This window comes from Haematobia irritans, chromosome 5 (assembly GCF_050003625.1).
Source record: "Haematobia irritans isolate KBUSLIRL chromosome 5, ASM5000362v1, whole genome shotgun sequence".
In the NCBI taxonomy this organism is placed as follows: domain Eukaryota; kingdom Metazoa; phylum Arthropoda; class Insecta; order Diptera; family Muscidae; genus Haematobia; species Haematobia irritans.
The window spans coordinates 129,530,957-129,552,462 of NC_134401.1; positions in this window are offsets into that span (position 1 = coordinate 129,530,957).

The following is a 21,506-nucleotide window of genomic DNA, read 5'->3' on the forward strand; positions in this document are numbered from 1 at the left end:
TAGCTCCCATTAGAATGAGAAATTTAGTTCTAATAATCAATTTTAATTTGGAATGCTGCTGTGGCTTTCCCACTAGCTAAAAATTTTAATATGTTATTTTTGTACTTTTCCTAATTACTTGAAATTTGCAGAAAATGTAGAGAATATCGGCTATTTAAGAAGGATGGAGGAATTTCATTTCAATTCACAAAAAATACTTTTGTTTTAGTTGTATCTATCTATTTTTTTATGTTGATCCGAATGGATGTCTACAACATTGTAAAACATATGTTACTGATGTGGTTTTCGATGTCGATAAAGTGCTACCTAAACCACATAACGATCTCAAAGAAATGAATGTCCACACAAATTGGATTAACACAAAAGTGCAACAAAAAAATCAAGCGGTAATGACACCAAAGTAGAGAACTTCAACCTTAACTCGAACCACATCAATGGATAATTGGTGAGTTATTGGGTAGGAGGGGTTGGTTTGAGTATTCAAAAGGCACAGTTCAGATGTACCCACAAACCCACTTTAGTGCAACTGTCATCAATGGTTCATATAGAATTTGTATACGCTGAAAAAAATAATAAAAATTTTTTACTTTGTTTAATTAAATGACTAATTCCTTGAACTCCAATACACTGTACCATAGGCCGCATATAAAATTTTGTCAAAATTTTATTTCTATAGGAATTTTCTCAAAATTTCATTTCTATAGGAAATTTTGCCAAATTTCATTTCTATATGGAGTTTTATCAATATTTAATATTTATAGTAAATTTTGTTAAGATTTCATTTCTACAGGAAATTTTGTCATAATTTCGTTGCTATAGGAAATTTTGTCAAAATTTAAATTCTTTAGGAAATTATGTCAACTTTTCATTTCTATAGGAATTTTTTTCAACATTTCATTTCTACAGGAAATTTTGTCAAAATCTCATTTCCATAGAAAATTTTGTCAAAATTTCATTTCTATAGAAAATTTTGTCAAAATTTAATTTCTATAAGAAATTTTGTCAAAATTTCATTTCTACAGGAAATTTTGTCAAAATTTCATTTCTATAGGAAATTTTGTCAAAATTTCATTTCTATAGAAATTTTTGTCAAAATTTCATTTCTATAGGACATTTTGTCAAAATTTCATTTCTATAATACATTTTGTCAAAATTTCATTTCTATAGGAAATTTTGTCAAAATTTCATTTCTATAGGAAATTTTGTCAAAATTTCATTTCTATAGGAAATTTTGTCAAAATTTCATTTCTGTAGGATTTTTTTTCAAAATTTCATTTCTATAGGAAATTTTGCGAAAAATTTCATTTCTATAAGAAAATTTGTCAAAATTTCATTTCTTTAGGAAATTTTCTCCAAATTTTATTTCTATAGGAAATTTTGTCAAAATGTTATATCTATAGGAAATTTTGTCAAAATTTTATTTCTATAAGAAATTTTGTCAAAATTTCATTTGTATAGGATATTTTGTCAAAATTCCATTTCAATAGGAAATTTTGTCACACATTCATTTCTATAAGAAATTTTGTCACACTTTCATTTCTTTAGAAAATTTAGTCAAAATTTTATTTCTTTAGAAGTTAGTCAAAATTTCATTTCTATAGGAAATTTTGTCAAAATTTCATTTCTACAGGAAATTTTGTCAAAATTTCATTTCTTTAGGAAATTTTGTCAAAATTTAATTTCTTTAGGAAATTGTGTCAAAATTTCATTTCTATAAGAAATTTTGTAAAAATTTAATTTCTATGGGAAATTTTGTCAAAATTTCATTTCTATAGGAAATTTTGTCAAAATTTCACTTCTATAGGAAATTTTGTCAAAATTTTATTTCTATAGGAAATTTTGTTAAAATTTAATTTCTATAGGAAATTTTGTTAAACTTTCATTTCTATAGAAAATTTTGCCAAAATTTCATTTCTATAAGAAATTTTGTCAAAATTTCATTTCCATAGGAAATTTTGTCTAAATTTCATTTCTATAGGAAATTTTGTCAAAATTTCATTTCTATAGGAAATTTTGTCAAAATGTCATTTCTATAAGAAATTTTGTCAAAATTTCATTTGCATAGGATATTTTGTCAAAATTTCATTTCTATAGGAAATTTTGTCAAAATTTCATTTCTATAAGAAATTTTGTCAAAATTTCATTTCTATAAGAAATTTTGTCAAAATTTCATTTGTATAGAAAATTTTGTCAAAATTTCATTTCTATAGGAAATTTTTTCAAAATGTCATTTCCATAGGAAATTTTGTCTAAATTTCATTTCTATAGGAAATTTTGTCTAAATTTCATTTCTATAGGAAATTTTGTCAAAATTTCATTTCTATAGGAAATTTTGTCAAAATTTCATTTCTATAAGAAATTTTGTCAAAATTTCATTTGCATAGGATATTTTGTCAAAATTTCATTTCTATAGGAAATTTTGTCAAATTTTCATTTTTGTCAAAATTTTATTTGTATAGAAAGTTTTGTCAAAATTTCATTTGTATAGGAAATTTTGTCACATTTCATTTCTTTAGAAAATTTAGTCAAAATGTCATTTCTATAGGAAATTTTGTCAAAATTTCATTTCTATAGGAAATTTTGTCAAAATTTCATTTCTATAGGAAATTTTGTCAAAATTTCATTTCTATAGGAAATTTTGTCAAAATTTCATTTCTATATGATTTTTTTTTTTTTCAAAATTTCATTTCTATAGGAAATTTTGCCAAAAATTTCATTTGTATAGGAAATTTTGTCAAAATTTCATTTCTATAGGAAATTTTGTAACTTTTTCATTTCTTTAGAAAATTTTGTCAAAATTTCATTTCTATAGGAAATTTTGTCAAAATTTCATTTCTATAGGAAATTTTGTCAAAATTTCATTTCAATAGGAAATTTTGTCACACATTCATTTCCATAAGAAATTTTGTCACAATTTCATTTCTTTAGAAAATTTAGTCAAAATTTTATTTCTTTAGAAGTTAGTCAAAATTTCATTTCTATAGGAAATTTTGTCAAAATTTCATTTCTTTAGGAAATTGTGTCAAAATTTCATGTCTATAAGAAATTTTGTCAAAATTTAATTTCTATGGGAAATTTTGTCAAAATTTCATTTCTATAGGAAATTTTGTCAAAATTTCACTTCTATAGGAAATTTTGTCAAAATTTTATTTCTATAGGAAATTTTGTTAAAATTTCATTTCTATAGGAAATTTTGTTAAACTTTCATTTCTATAGAAAATTTTGCCAAAATTTCATTTCTATAATAAATTTTGTCAAAATTTCATTTCTATAGGAAACTTTTTCAAAATTTCATTTCTATAGGAAATTTTGTCAAGATTTCATTTCTATAAGAAATTTTGTCAAAATTTCATTTCTATAGGAAATTTTGTCAAAATGTCATTTCTATAAGAAATTTTGTCAAAATTTCATTTGTATAGGATATTTTGTCAAAATTTCATTTCTATAGGAAATTTTGTCAAATTTTCATTTTTGTCAAAATTTCATTTCTATAGGAAACTTTTTCAAAATTTCATTTCTATAAGAAATTTTGTCAAGATTTCATTTCTATAAGAAATTTTGTCAAAATTTCATTTCTATAGGAAATTTTGTCAAAATGTCATTTCTATAAGAAATTTTGTCAAAATTTCATTTGTATAGGAAATTTTGTCACATTTCATTTCTTTAGAAAATTTAGTCAAAATTTCATTTCTATAGGAAATTTTGTCAAAATTTCATTTCTATAGGAAATTTTGTCAAAATTTCATTTCTGTAGGATTTTTTTTCAAAATTTCATTTCTATAGGAAATTTTGCAAAAATTTCATTTCTAAGGAAATTTTGTCAAAATTTCATTTCTATAGGAAATTTTGTCAAAATTTCATTTCTATAGGAAATTTTGTCAAAATTCCATTTCTATAAGAAATTTTGTCAAAATTTCATTTGTATAGGATATTTCGTCAAAATTTCCTTTTTATAGGAAATTTTGTCAAATTTTCATTTTTGTCAAAATTTCATTTGTATAGGAAGTTTTGTCAAAATTTCATTTGTATAGGAAATTTTGTCACACTTTCATTTCTTTAGAAAATTTAGTCAAAATTTCATTTCTATAGGAAATTTTGTCAAAATTTCATTTCTATAGGAAATTTTGTCAAAATTTCATTTCCATAGCAAATTTTGTCAAAATTTCATTTCTATAGGAAATTTTGTCAAAATGTCATTTGTATAACAAATATTTCATTTATATAAGAAATTTTGTCAAAATTTCATTTGTATAGGAAATTTTTGTCAAAACTTCATTTCTACAGGATTTTTTGTCAAAATTGCATTTCTATAAGAAATTTTGTCAAAATTTCATTGCTATAATATATTTTGTCAAAATTTCATTTCTATAGGAAACTTTTTCAAAATTTCAGTTCTATAGGAAATTTTGTCAAAATTTCATTTCTCTAGAAAATTTTATTAAAATTTCATTTCTATAAAAAATTTTGCCAAAATTTCATTTCTATAATATATTTTGTCAAAATTTCATTTCTATAGGAATCTTTTTCAAAATTTCATTTCTATAGGAAATTTTGTCAAAATTTCATTTCTACAAGAAATTTTGTCAAAATTTCATTTGTATAGGAAATTTTGTCAAAATGTCATTTCTATAAGAAATTTTGTCAAAATTTCATTTGTATAGGAAATTTTGTCAAAAATTTCATTTCTACAGGAAATATTGTCAAAATTTCATTTCTATAGGAAATTTTGTCAAAATGTCATTTCTATAAGAAATTTTGTCAAAATTTCATTTCTATAGGAAATTTTGTCAACATTTCTGTCGTATACGAAAATTTATCAAAATTTCATTGCTATGCTCTTTTGAAAACCAGCTTAATTTTGAGGAGAAAATTGTATAAATTCTCTAAGTTGTGTGGCACACGATACGGCACGATCTTTAGAGATCTAGTAATTAAAACAATTTCATGACATTTTTTCTTTGAGTGCAATAGAACCATTAGTGTTTCCGGATAATGACCTAATGAACGACATCAACATAAAGAGTCTTATCTTTACTAATTCAGATAATATCTCTCACAAACAGATGCTTTTGGGGATCTTGTTAAACTTGATATTTTTTGATGATTTTCAATGCTTATGTTGGGGTGTTATTGTTGTGAATGACGATGGCAAGAATAAAGAATGAATGGATATTTAATTCGATCAAGACACCATCATCAACTACACAAAACACTGTGAAGACAATGATGTCTTGTACAAATGACAAGAAGAATATAAACAATTTCAAAAAATTAAAAAAAAAAAAACAAAAACAGAATGAACGGAGTAACGACACTCATATGGTTCATAATGCAAACACCCCAAACAATGAAATCAAATCACACCCAGCTCGAAGAGTGTTTTAATGGTTATTAAATTTTTAATTTAAATTTCAATTAATAATGTTAAAAAAAAATTATTGTGTTAATAAGTTAATTTGATGATGAAAATTTATGATTTTTTCGCCCCAAATTATGTTAATTAGAAAAAATGGAATACGATCAAAAATTTTGGGTTAAATGTGGAAAACGAGAATTTTTTATATATATTTACGATGGTTCAATGTGGGGAATAATAAGTTTTGTAACACATCGAAGTGTCGATTCCCCATCGTACTAAGTACTAAAAGTATTCTAAATCGAGATATCTCTCTTAAGAGATGCTGAATGTCAGGCAAATCAATTGAGAAACACGAACGGGAGGTCCCTAAGTTCTGTAATTGTAGTGTGTCCTTTTTTCCCCATAAATTACTTTCATTGGGTCAAAAATGCGATATTATTTCGGGATTCCCCCTTTAATGTCTATTAACGACCCACTTGAAACTTTCTTTGCCATACGGCCTTAAGAGACTCAAGAAGATACTAAAATAAATGTTAACACAAAAATATATTTTTGTTCAAGCTCGTTCATTGGAACATAGCTGGTTTTCGATTGGGGAGAGATTTGTTTTCGCTTGCGCGACTTTTTCGCTATTGCTGTCACCATTGTCGTCGTCATTTCATATTCATAATCTTTGACATTGCAACACAATGCAAACAGCATTGACCTTGTGTCAAGACGACATAAAATCCCCAAAATAAAACATACTGACACTAACGGAGGTAGTTTACAACAAGACCAACCAAAATCTCTCCAATAGATCCCCAATACGACCCACCACTTGACTATGTATTTCATAGGGATGGCGGCTCTAAAAATTTAATTTTTGGGATTTGTTTTTTATTTAATTTTTATAAGAAATTTTGTCAAAATTTTATTGATATAGAAAATTTTGTCAAAATTTCATTTCTATAGGAATTTTTTTTTAAATTTCATTTCTATAGGAAATTTTGTCAAAACTTGTCAAAATTTCATATTGTAAAAGAAAATTTTGTAAAAATGTTATTGCATTGGAAAATTTTTTAAAAATGTTATTGCTATAGATAATTTTGTCAAAATTTCATTTCTATATATTTTGCCAAATTCCATTTCTATAAAAATTTTATTAAAATTTCATTTCTAAAGGAAATTTTATTAAAATTTCATTTCTAAAGGAAATTTTGTGAAAATTTCATTTCTATAGGAAATTTTGTCAAAATTTCATTTCTATAGGAAATTTTGTCAAAATTTCATTTCTATAGAAAATTTTGTCAAAATTTCATTTCTATAGGAAATTTTGTCAAAATTTCATTTCTATAGGAAATTTCTATAGGAAATTTTGTCAAAATTTCATTTCTATAAGAAATTTTGTCAAAATTTCATCTCTATAGGAAATTTTGTCAAAATTTCTTTTCTATAGGAAATTTTGTGAAAATTTCATTTCTATAGGAAATTTTTGTGAAAATTTCATTTCTATAAGAAATTTTGTCAAAATTTCGTTTCTATAGGAAATTTTGTCAAAACTTCGTTTCTATAGGAAATTTTGTCAAAATTTCATTTCTATAGGAAATTTTGTCAAAATTTCATTTCTATAAGAAATTTTGTCAAAATTTCATCTCTATAGGAAATTTTGTCAAAATTTCATTTCTATAGGAAATTTTGCCAAAATTTCATTTCTGTAGGATATTTTGTCAAAATTTCATTTCTGTAGGAAATTTTGTCAAATTTCATTTCTATAGAAAATTTTGTCAAAATTTCATGTCTATAGGAAATTTTTGTCAAAATTTCATTTCTATAGGAAACTTTTTCAAAATTTCGTTTCTACAGGAAATTTTGTCAAAATTTCATTTCTATAGGAAATTTTTTCAAAATTTCGTTTCTATAGGAAATTTTTGTCAAAATTTCATTTCGTTTCTATAGGAAATTTCCTATAGAAATGAAATTTTGACAACATTTCCTATAGAAATTAAATTTTGACAAATGAAATGAAATTTTGTCAAAATTTCATTTCTATATGAAATGTTGTCAAAATTTCATTTCTATAGGAAATTTTGTCAAAATTTCATTTCTATAGGAAATTTTGTCAAAATTTCATTTCTATAAGAAATTTTGTCAAAATTTCATTTCTATAAGAAATTTTGTCAAAATTTCATCTCTATAGGAAATTTTGTCAAAATTTCATTTCTATAGGAAATTTTGTCAAAATTTTATTTCTATAGGAAATTTTGTCAAAATTTTATTTCTATAGGAAATTTTGTCAAAATTTCGTTTCTGTAGGAAATTTTGTTAAAATTTCATTTCTATAGGAAATTTTGTCAACATTTCATTTCTATAGGAAATCGTGTCAAAATTTCATTTCTTTAAAAAATTTTGTCAAACTTTCATTTCTATAAAAAAAATGTTGTCAAAAGTTTATTGGTATAGAAAATTTTGTCAAAAGTTTATTGATATAGAAAATTTTGTCAAAATTTTATTTCTTTAACAAGTTTTGTCAAACTTTCTTTTTATTGCTATAGATAAATTTGTCAAAATTTCATTTCTATATAGGAAATTTCGCGAAATTTCATTTCTATAAAAAATTTTATTAAAATTTCATTTCTAAAGGAAATTTTGTAAAAATTTCATTTCTATAGGAAATTTTTTGAAAATTTCATTTCGATGGGAATTTTTTTTCTGTTCTTTAAAAAATTTTGACAAACTTTCATTTCTATAAAAAAATTTTGTCAAAATTTTATTAATATAGAAAATTTTGTCAAAATTTTATTTCTTTAACAAGTTTTGTCAAAATTTCTTTCCTACAGAAATTTTTGCGAAAATTTCATTTCTATAGGGAATTTTTCAAAATTTCTTTGCTAAAGGAAATTTGGCAACATTTCATTTCTTGAAAATGTATTCAAAATTTCACTTCTATAGGAAATTTCATCAAACTTTCATTTCGATAGGGAATTTTGTCAAAATTTAATTTCTATAGAAAATTCTTCATTTATGTTGGAAATTTGGTAAAGAATTCTCTTCTATAGGAAATTTTGTAAATATATAATTTTTTTAGGAAAAATTGTAAAAATTACATTTTTATAGAATTCTTCTCATTTCTGTTGAAAATTTTGTCAAAATTTAATTTCTATAGGAAATTTTTCCAAATTTTAATTTTCATCAGAAATTTTGTAAAAATTTCCTTCTATAGGAAATTTTTCCAAAATGTAATTTTCATCAGAAATTTTGTAAAAAATTTCAGTTTTATAAGATATTTGGTCAAAGTTCATTTCAATACGAAATTTTGTAAAAATTGCATTATTGTGGAGAATTTATCTTTGGCGTTGGGAAATTCGTTGGCATATTGTAACCCAGAATTCGATATTTAATAGCAAATGGCACTCCTATAGAAATTGCAATTGAAATATGAAGACACTAACAAAAATCTTTCAAAAAACATTGCCCACTTTCCATTCTCAGTAAGCGTTGCTGCCAAAATATACATAAAAATTGCCCAAATGGAAACTCTTAAATTAAAAATGACAATGAATGGACTACACTTTACACCATCGCCGTCAATTGTGTAGGCTACTCGAATGAACATACCGATGCTCCAACAACTGGCATTATTGCATGAAGAGGGAGTCCCGTTTGCAAATTACCGCCTGCAGTTTTTTTATGTAGATCTCTCATGCAACAGTCCCATCACCCAGCCATAATGGCTGCAACTGGCTCTCAAACATCACCACCAAGATTCATTGTCCGTTGCATTTTTAATCCAATATAAGCTCCTTCATGAATGAACTCCTGCCATCCATTTTCCTTTTGGTATTGGGGACATCGAAGTCGTCATAGTATTCCAATAGGTATAGCGTGACATCGCAATTGGAATTGTTTGTCTAGCTAAGTATATGACGATGATTATGTTGATTCAGTAGATTTTCTAGACCACCTGCACCTTGTTATAAACAAGAGGTAGTTAGTTGATCGTCACAAAGTCTGTAGCCTGAAGGCTTCGATACAAAATGGGAATTTAGTGTTGGTACGATTACTTTTACAAATTTCCGTTGGAAACTTTATTGAAATTTACTATTTTGAGGTTTCTGAAAATGTTACTTATATAGGAAATTCAACCACTTCCATGATTTCATCCGATATTGTGACTGCAATCATATGCCTAAAGATAAAATTTCCGAAAGAAACGAAATGTTGTCAAAAATTTCCAATAGACAGTTTTGAAAAATGTCCAATAGAAATTACATTTTGACACAAATTTCAAAGAGATATAAAGTTTTAAAAAAATTTCCTATACCAAAGAAATTGTGACAAAATTTCCTATAGAAATGAAATTTTGAGAAAATAGATATGAAATTTCGACAAAATTTTTTATAGAAATGAAAATTTGCGATAAAAAATTCATAGGTATGCATTTTTGAAAAAAAATTGTTAAGATATGAAATTTTGATAAAATTTCCTAAGCCAATGAAATCTTCACAAAATTTCCTAAACCAATGAAATTTCTACAAAATTTTCTAAAGAAATGGAATTTTGACACAATTTCCTATAGAAATGAAATTTAGCGAAAATTTCGTGTAGAATTGCATTTGTGAAAAAAAATTCCGATACAAATGTAAATACTACGAAATTTTCTAAAGAAATAGAATTTTGACCAAAATTTCTTGTAACAATGACAAAATATCCTATAGAAATTAAAATTTCCTATAGAAATTCAATTTTGATAAAAATTTCCAATAGCAAAGAAATTTTGAGAAAATTTGCTATAGCAAAAAAAAAGAAAAAATACAAAATTTCCTATACCAAATTACAAAGAAACGTTGACAAAATTTCCTATACCAAAGAAATTCTACCAACATTTCTTATATAAATGAAATTATGACAAAATTTCCAGCAGAAAGGAAATGTTGACAAAATTTCCTATAGGAATAAAATTTTGACAAAATTTCCAGTAGAAATGAAATTTTGATAAAATTTCCTATAGAAATGAAATTTTGACAAATTTCCTATAGAAATGAAATTTTGACAAATTTTCCTATAGAAATGAAATTTTGACAAAATTTCCTATAGAAATGAAATTTTGACAAAATTTCCTATAGAAATGAAATTTTGACAAAATTTCCTATAGAAATGAAATTTTGACAAAATTTCCTATAGAAATGAAATTTTGACAAAATTTCCTATAGAAATGAAATTTTGACAAAATTTCCTATAGAAATGAAATTTTGACAAAATTTCCTATAGAAATGAAATTTTGGCAAAATTTCCTATAGAAATGAAATTTTGACAAAATTTCCTATAGAAAAGAAATTTTGACAAAATTTCTTATAGAAAAGAAATTTTGACAAAATTTCCTATAGAAGTGAAATTTTGACAAAATTTCCTATAGAAATGAAATTTTGACAAAAATTTTTATAGAAATGAAATTTTGACAAAATTTCTTATAGAAATAAAATTTTGACAAAATTTCCTATAGAAATGAAATTTTGAAAAAAATTTCTATAGAAATGAAATTTTGAAAAAATTTTCTATAGAAATGAAATTTTGACAAAATTTCCTATAGAAATGAAATTTTGAAAAAAATTTCTATAGAAATGAAATTTTGAAAAAATTTTCTATAGAAATGGAATTTTGACAAAATTTCCTATAGAAATGAAATTTTGACAACATGTCCTGTAGAAATGAAATTTTTGACAAAATTTCCTATACAAATGAAATTTTGACAAAATTTCTTATAGAAATGACATTTTGACAAAATTTCCTATAGAAATGAAATTTTGACAAAATTTCCTATAGAAATGAAATTTTGACAAAATTTCCTATAGAAATGAAATTTTGACAAACTTTTCTATAGACATGAAATTTTGACAAAATTTCCTATAGAAATGAAATTTTGACAAAATTTCCTATAGAAATGAAATTTTGACAAAATTTCCTATAGAAATGAAATTTCGAAAAAATTTCCTATTAAAATGAAATTTTGACAAAATTTCCTATAGAAATGAAATTTTGACAAAATTTCCTATAGAAATGAAATTTTGACAAAATTTCCTATAGAAATGAAATTTTGACAAAATTTCCTATAGAAATGAAATTTTGACAAAATTTCCTATAGAAATGAAATTTTGACAAAATTTCCTATAGAAATGAAATTTTGACAAAATTTCCTATAGAAATGAAATTTTGACAAAATTTCCTATAGAAATGAAATTTTGACAAAATTTCCTATAGAAATGAAATTTTGACAAAATTTCCTATAGAAATGAAATTTTGACAAAATTTCCTATAGAAATGAAATTTTGACAAAATTTCCTATAGAAATGAAATTTTGACAAAATTTCCTATAGAAATGAAATTTTGACAAAATTTCCTATAGAAATGAAATTTTGACAAAATTTCCTATAGAAATGAAATTTTGACAAAATTTCCTATAGAAATGAAATTTTGACAAAATTTCCTATAGAAATGAAATTTTGACAAAATTTCCTATAGAAATGAAATTTTGACAAAATTTCCTATAGAAATGAAATTTTGACAAAATTTCCTATAGAAATGAAATTTTGACAAAATTTCCTATAGAAATGAAATTTTGACAAAATTTCCTATAGAAATGAAATTTTGACAAAATTTCCTATAGAAATGAAATTTGGACAAAATTTCCTATAGAAATGAAATTTTGACAAAATTTCCTATAGAAATGAAATTTTGACAAAATTTCCTATAGAAATGAAATTTTGACAAAATTTCCTATAGAAATGAAATTTTGTCAAAATTTCCTATAGAAATAGAATTTTGACAAAATTTCCTATAGAAATGAAATTTTGACAAAATTTCCTTTAGAAATGAAATTTTGACAAAATTTCCTATAGAAATGAAATTTTGACAAAATTTCCCATAGAAATGAAATTTTGACAAAATTTCCTATAGAAATGAAATTTTGACAAAATTTCCTATAGAAATGAAATTTTGACAAAATTTCCTATAGAAATGAAATTTTGACAAAATTTCCTATAGAAATGAAATTTTGACAAAATTTCCTATAGAAATGAAATTTTGACAAAATTTCCTATAGAATTGAAATTTTGACAAAATTTCCTATCGAAATGAAATTTTGACAAAATTTCCTATAGAAATGAAATTTTGACAAAATTTCCTATAGAAATGAAATTTTGACAAAATTTCCTATAGAAATGAAATTTTGACAAAATTTCCTATAGAAATGAAATTTTGACAAAATTTCCTATAGAAATGAAATTTTGACAAAATTTCCTATAGAAATGAAATTTTGACAAAATTTCTTATAGAAATGAAATTTTGACAAAATTTCCTACAGAAATGAAATTTTGACAAAATTTCCTATAGAAATTATCCTGCAATGTGGAACGCCGTTCGGACTCGGCTATTGAAAGGAGGTTCCGTGTCATTAAGCTTAACATGTAATCGGGCAGCACTCAGTGATAAGAGAGAAGTTCACCACTGTGGTATCAGAATGGACTTAATAGTTTAAGTAAGTCTGGTACATCGAGCTGCCACCTAACCTAACCTTTCCTATAGAAATGAAATTTTGACCAAATTTCTTATAGAAACTTTGACAAAATTTCCTATTGAAATGATATTTTGACCAAATTTCCTTAGAAATGACAAAATATCCTATAGAAATGAAAATTTCCTATTGAAATTAAATTTTGACAAAATATCCTATAGGAATGCAATTTTGACAAGATTTTCTATAGAAAAGAAATTAAATCACAAAAGTAGTTTGGTATTTCATTGCTACCCTTTTGCAAACCGATTTGACGGTAAGTTTTGGAGTTGTGGCAGTTGTAATAGAGAAGATATGACATTGCATACTTCTACGAGCACATTTTACGATACATTTGCATTGTACCAATTTCTAGCTTAGACAATAACCTTACGATCCATTCAGCTTATTGTCTTAGCTAGAAACTGGTACAATGCCATCTAAACATTTCCATCGGCAATGAAAGGGAAAGACGTCTCAAGTTAATTTACAGTTGTTTCTCTGCACACCGTAGATGGCGCTCTTTGTTCTATAAAATAATGATTTTTAATATACCCTTTTCTCTTTCATTTCTACTTTTGAAAAAAAAAATGACATTTTGTACAAAATATAAAATGAACTATTTTCAAATTTAGCAAAATTGTGTACTTCATTTTGTAGTGCCAATTACACTTTAGTTTTGAAACCTTAAAAAAAACTTTTAATTGGCTGGAAAATGTAGTAGGCTACACATCTTAAATTTTCATGGAAACAATTTTCATATATAACAGGTTGGCTGATAAGTCCCCGGTCTAACACATAAATGGCGTCGCTAGCATAAAATGCATATTATTTTTATGTAGTAGCAACCTTCAAATGATTCGTGTCAAAATTTGACGTCTGTAAGTCAATTAGTTTGTGAGATAGAGCGTCTTTTGTGAAGCAACTTTTGTTATTGTGAAAAAAATGGAAAAAAGGAATTTCGTGTTTTGATAAAATGCTGTTTTCTGAAGGGGAAAAATAAGTTGGAAGCAAAAACTTGGCTTGCTAATGAGTTTCCCGACTCTGCCCCAGGGAAATCAACAATAATTGATTGGTATGCAAAATTCAAGCGTGGTGAAATGAGCACGGAGGACGGTGAACGCAGTGGACGCCCGAAAGACGTGGTTACCGACGAAAACATCAAAAAATCCACAAAATGATTTTGAATGACCGTAAAATGAAGTTGATCGAGATAGCAGAGGCCTTAAAGATATCAAAGGAACGTGTTGGTCATATCATTCATCAATATTTGGATATGCGGAAGCTCTGTGCAAAATGGGTGCCGCGCGAGCTCACATTTGACCAAACACAACAACGTGATGATGATTCTGAGCGGTGTTTGCAGCTGTTAACTCGTAATACACCCGAGTTTTTCCGTCGATATTTGACAATGGATGAAACATGCCTCCATCACTACACTCCTGAGTCCAATCGACAGTCGGCTGAGTGGACAGCGACCGGTGAACCGTCTCCGAAGCTTGGAAAGACTCAAAAGTCCGCTGGCAAAGTAATGGCCTCTGTTTTTTGGGATGGAACAATTTTTAGCGCATGGAACAATTTTTATCGATTATGTTGAGAAGGGAAAAACCATCAACAGTGACTATTATATGGCGTTATTGTAGCGTTTGAAGGCCGAAATCGCGGCATAACGGCCCCATATGAAGAAGAACAAGTATATAAGGCCGTAAGTTCGGCCAGGCCGAAGCTTATGTACCCTCCACCATGGATTGCGTAGAAACTTCTACTGAAGACTGTCACCCACAATCGAATTACTTGGGTTGCGGTAACACTTGCCGATGGCAAGGTATCTTAAAACTTCCTAACACCGTCTTCTAAATTACAAGGTAGTCCATACGTAGTATATATTAAACTAAAAAAGGCCCATTAAATACGTATATAATTAAGTTTAAAGTTTCTATAGAAATAAAATTTTGACAACATTTTCTAAGAAGTAAAATTTGGAAAAAATTTTATATAGAAACAAAATTTGGAAAAAAAATTTTCTATATAAATAAAATTTTTACAAAATTTTCTATAGAAATAAAATTTTGACAAAATTTTCTATAGCAATAAAATTTTGACAAAATTTTCTATAGAAATAAAATTTTTACAAAATTTTCTATAGAAATAAAATTTTGACAAAATTTTCTATAGAAATAACATTTTGACAATGTTTTCCATAGAAATAAAATTTTGGTAGATTATTTTTGGATTGAGTGGTAACCATGAATATGAATCGATATGGACCAATTTTTGTGTGATTAGGGATCGGCTATATAACTATAGACCGATATGGACCAATTTTGGCATGGATATTAGTGGCCTTATACTAACACCACGTTGCAAATTTCAACCGGATCGGATGAATTTTGCTCCTCCATGAGGCTCCGCAAGCCAAATCGGGGGATCGGTTTATATGGGGGCTATATATAATAATGGACCGATGTGGACCAATTTTTGCATGGTCATTAGAGAACATATACCTATACCATGTACCAAATTTCAGCCGGATCGGTTGAATTTTGCTCCTCCATGAGGCTCCGCAAGCCAAATCGGGGGATCGGTTTATGTGGGGGCTATATATAATTATAGACCGATGTGGACCAATTATTGCATGGTTGTTAGAGACCATATACTAACACCATGTACCAAACAGCCGGATCGGATGAAATTTAGTTCTCTTAGAGGCTCCGCAAGCCAAATCGGGGGATCGGTTTATATGGGGGCTATATGTAATTATGGACTGATATGGACCAATTTTTGCGTGGTTGTTCGAGACCATATACTAACACCATGTACCAAATCTCAGCCGGATCGGATGAAATTTGCTTCTCTTAGAGCGATCGCAAGCCAAATTTGGGGGTCCGTTTATATGGGGGCTATACGTAAAAGTGGACCGATATGGACCAATTTTTGCATGGTTGTTAGATACCATATTCTAACACCATGTATCAAATTTCAGCCGGATCGGATGAAATTTGCTTCTCTTAGAGCGATCGCAAGCCAAATTTGGGGGTCCGTTTATATGGGGGCTATACGTAAAAAAGGACCGATATGGACCAATTTTTGTATGGTTGTTAGAGACCATATACTAACACCATGTACCAAATTTCAGCCGGATCGGATGAAATTTGCTTCTCTTAGAGCAATCGCAAACCAAATTTGGGGGTCCGTTTATATGGGGGCTATACGTAAAAGTGGACCGATATGGCCCATTTGCAATACCATCCGACCTACATCAATAACAACTACTTGTGCCAAGTTTCAAGTCGATAGCTTGTTTCGTTCGGAAGTTAGCGAGATTTCAACAGACGGACGGACGGACATGCTCAGATCGACTCAGAATTTCACCACGACCCAGAATATATATACTTTATGGGGTCTTAGAGCAATATTTCGATGTGTTACAAACGGAATGACAAAGTTAATATACCCCCATCCTATGGTGCAGGGTATAAAAACGAATTTTGACAAAAAAATGTGTTTTTCTTTGTTAGACCGGGGACTTATCAGCCAACCTGTTAATCAAGGAACGTTAGAAAAGCAATTCTTCCCGTATATACGGCTTATCATAAGGGTCTCGTGAGGACATAATTTTTCAATAGTACTTTAAGGATTAGTACAAAGAACACTTAAGGACATTACAATTAAATTTGTATAGATTTTAATAATACAAAAGTGTGAATCTTTTAACAATAAACCAGGGATGGTCAAATAGTTCTGGTATCCATGAGGATTTTACGTTTCTCATTTAATCAAGAAAGAAGAAAACTCTTCATATTTTCAACGGTAGTACTCGCTCTTTATAGAGCTCGACTAAGAGTTAATTCAACGAAGTAGTTTAAGTTTCACCCTAATACACAAATCCACATTTATGTATGTATGTGTACTCGAGCATTTGAAAAGTTTAATTCTCAATCAATAACTCCTTCGATTTGTTGAATGATGCAACAATGGTTTGCTGTTGCAAATATGACACCAAACCAAATTAAATAACCTTACCTCTTCCACAGAGATACAGAGAAACCAAATAGAAACGTGATCATTTCAGAGTCTGACAATACCCCGTTTAATATTTGTGAAGAGAATTCATGTCTCATCTATACGAAATGCTCTTAAATGCCTATTGTTTCCGTTGGTTTTCCCTTGCAAAATACACAAAAACCCGTTGTTGTTGAGCTAAAAAAACCCACCATAGCATTCCACAGATACAAATACACAGCTTGAATGGATGTTACCTGAATTCCACAGAAATCGTGGGCGTTTTTACGAGTGCAATTGTAAAGATAATAACAAACAAACACATAGTGCCGTTCAATATTACCGAGCCTCAAATGCACACACACATACATGCACTTTTGGTGCATGTCCATATGCAATCCATATGGGAGTCATAAACAACAATTTCATACGAGTGTCTCTACACATATTTACATACCCCTATATACGCACTCACCCAGATTATACGCTTAACCATACGCTGACTTGGCTCGGATTTTGTCGAACTCATATAATGTAGTGATCGGGGAGATGAGAGTGTTCATATCATATTACCATCACATATGGGTGACTACACGGAAAAGCTGAAAATTTCCGTTGAAGACAATAAGAGAAATATTTTGCCATTGATCATGAGCAGGGTTGGCCTGTCACAAACTGTGACTTTTGCGACAGACATTTGTGACGGTATAATACGTACGTCGCAAAAGTCGTAAACCTACTGTAGAAAACCAAATTTTGAATAAAAGAAATCCTGAACATTTTTTAATTTAGTTTACCAACATTCGCTGTGAGTTTCTGCAGAAATTTGTGAAAGTTTTCCCATGGTCAAGCCTATTTTCTTAGGTGGTATCAAAATTCCGGTTGGTGAGTGTGCAAAATACCTTGGGGTTATATTGGACGGGAGACTGAACTTAAAGCTAAGACAGGACGAGAAAATCCACGGTTACCCTGTACTCGTGCAAAAGGCAAAAGGGAAACTGTGGGGACTAAAACCGAAAATTGTGAACATTCCTAAGAATTGAAACTTATTCGCAAATACCATCAGCTACTTCTTTGATCCTTACAAACTGTGTGGTCCGCTGTTCGAATCCCCGTCCGGCAAAAGGTAAAATTAAAATAAAAAACAAGTATATACGGCCGTAAGTTCGGCCAGGCCGAATCTTATGTACCCTCCACCATGGATTGCGTAGGAACTTCTACTAAAGGCTGTCATCCACAATCGAATTACTTGGGTTGCGATAACACTTGCCGATGGCAAGGTATCGTAAAACTTTTTAACACTGTCTTCTAAATTGTAAGTTAGTCCATAAGGGGTATATATTAAACAAAAAAAGGCCGATTAAATACGTATATAGTTCAGTTTGACAAAATTTTCTATAGAAATAAAATTTTGACAAAATTTTCTATAGAAATAAAAACTTGGAAATTTTCTATAGAAATAAAATGTTGACAAAATTTTCTATGGAAGTAAAATGTTGACAAAATTTTCTATAGCAATAAAATTTTGACAAAATTTTTTATAGAAATAAAATGTTGACAAAATTTTCTATAGAAATAAAATGTTGACAAAATGTTCTATAGAAATAAAATGTTTACAAAATTGTCTATAGAAATAAAATGTTGACAAAATTTTCTACAGAAATAAATGTTTTACAAAATTTTCTATAGAAATAAAATTTTGACAAAATTTTCTATGGAAATAAAATGTTGACAAACATTGCTATAGAAATAAACTTTTTACAAAACTTTCTATAGAAATGAAATTTTGACAAAACTTTCTATAGTAATAAAATTTGACAATTTTTACATGGCTGTTAGAGGCCATATACTAACGAAATGTACCCAATTTCAACCGCATCGGATGACTTTTGCTCCTCCAAGAGGCTCCGGAGGTCAAATCTGGGGATCGGTTTATATGGGAGCTATATATAATTATGGACCGATATGGACCAATTTTTGCATGGTTGTTAGAGACCATATACTAACACCACGTACTAAATTTCAATTGGATCGGATGAATTTTGCTCATCCAAGAGGCTCCAGAGTTCAAATCTGGGGATCGGTTTATATGGGAGCTATATATAATTATGGACCGATATGGACCAATTTTTGCATGCTTGTTAGAGACCGTATACTAACATCAGGTACCCAATTTCAAACGGATCGGATCGGAGGTCAAATCTGGGGATCGGTTTATATGGGAGCTATATATAATTATGGACCGATATGGACCAGTTTTTGCATGGTTGTTAAAGACCATATACTAACACCACGTACCAAATTTCAATCGGGTAGGATGAAGTTTGCTCCTCCAAGAGGCTCCGGAGGTCAAATCTGGGGATCGGTTTATATGGGAGCTATATATATTTATGGACCGATATGGACCAATTTTTGCATGGTTGTTAGAGACCGTATACTAACATCAGGTTCAAATTTCAACCGGATCGGATGAATTTTGCCCCTCCAAGAGGCTCCGGAGGTCAAATCTGGGGATCGGTTTATATGGGGGCTATATATAATTATGGACCGATATGGACCAATTTTTGCATGGTTGTTAGAGACCGTATACTTAGACCACGTACCAAATTTCAACCGGATCGGATGAATTTTGCTGCTCCGGAAGGCTCCGCAAGCCAAATTTGGGGATCGGTTTATATGGGGGCTATACGTAAACGTGGGCCGATATGGCCCATTTTCAATACCATCCGACCTACATCAATAACAACTACTTGCGCCAAGTTTCAAGTCGATAGCTAGTTTCGTTCGGAAGTTAGCGTGATTTCCACAGACGGACGGACAGCCGGACAGACGGACGGACATGCTTAGATCGACTCAGAATTTCACCACGACCCAGAATATATATACTTTATGGGGTCTTAGAGCAATATTTCGATGTGTTACAAACGGAATGACAAAGTTAATATACCCCCATCCTATGGTGGAGGGTATAAAAATTATAAAATTGAATAATTTCTTCTACAATGTTTGTATTACAGAAAAAGGTGCTAAGAACTAAAAAATCTCGTGGAAGTGAGAAAGATGTCGGGGAATATACAATTGGGCAGAAACAAAATTTTGAGCATTCAGGTCGAAAACCTATGTTGTTAGCACCTATATTACCTGTTTATTTTCATAATTCATTATGATTGTAAATATATAAATAAATAAATAAAATTTTGAGCACAATATTGTTTGGGAGAATTTTTTTTAAGCATATAATATTTCTGGGTGCAAAATGCTTCCAAACATATTATATGGTCACACAATAACATATTGTTTTTTGGAAGACAACATTATTGAATTTGGATGCAAAAATACAAAATGTTTGGAACTTAGACTACCCAAACATATATTGTTTAGACCAATATGCTTTCAAACATATTATATATTGGTAGAGATCAAACATATAAATGTTTGGGCAATACCCAAAAATGTATATGCTTGAAGCAAAATATGTTTGGGAGTATATGTTACAGAAGCGATTTTTTGTGAGGGTGCGGTCAACAGCGAAGCGCAGTTTTGAGATGATCGAGACTTTGGTATGATTTAGTGCCAACCTTACTCACCAATCCGCTCAAGGCGCCAAATTCCAGTGGATTGAGATCTGGAGACTTTGGTGGTCATTATGCAATAGGAAGGAACCTCCTCTTTAAGCCATTCTAAGTTGACGTGTACAGAGAGCGATGGTTCTGAATTTTGTTGGAAAGTCCATAGTCTGCGACCGAAACGTTTATCTGCCCAGGGCATCAATACTGTCTTTAGAACAATTCTCTATAATATTCCACATTATTTTGATTCCACGGTTGATGAATACGAGCGAAGAACAATCATCAGCCGTGACGGCAGCCCACACCTGTACTATTGGAGACGCTTGAGAGTTCTGATGGCCAATCCAAGGTGTAAATTTTCTGCTGACCTCTCTTCTGACATATAAATCCGATAATTTTGTGTGTTAATAAACTGCTCAGTTTGGTTCGGCTCCTCATCGGAGAAAATTAAATTCGGTAACTGGCTACGTGCAAGCGAAGCAACTCCTTGCCTCTTTTTGTGAAACGGTGAGCTCTTGCAATTTGTTGGAAGGTTAATGACATTAGATCAAGCTCATTTTTCAATATGTGTTGTTTCGTTTCTCACGATATGTCTAGCTCACGAACAAGTTTTCTACCATTGCAACGTGGATTTTGATAAAATCTGGCCTTCACTTTCTGGTGGGGTTACAGTTTTTTGGGACACGATATACCAAGAGAAGGAATATGAGCACCCCAAACATATTTCAGGGAGCCACCGTGGTGCAATAGTTAGCATGCCCGCCTTGCATACACAAGGTCGTGAGTTCGATTCCTGCTTTAGTGATAAGAGAGAAGTTCACCAATGTGGTATCACAATGGACATAATAGTCCAAGTGAGCCTGATACATCGGGCTGCCATCTAACCTAAACTAACATAATTCAAGAGCATGTTCACAGAAAAAAATATCACCAAAATATTTCCAATTAAAAAGTCAATTGAAGTTGAAAATATTTTTAATTAATAAATTACTTGATATAATTAACTTTTTAATCAAATTCGAAAAACTAATTCAGTTAAAAAAGTGCT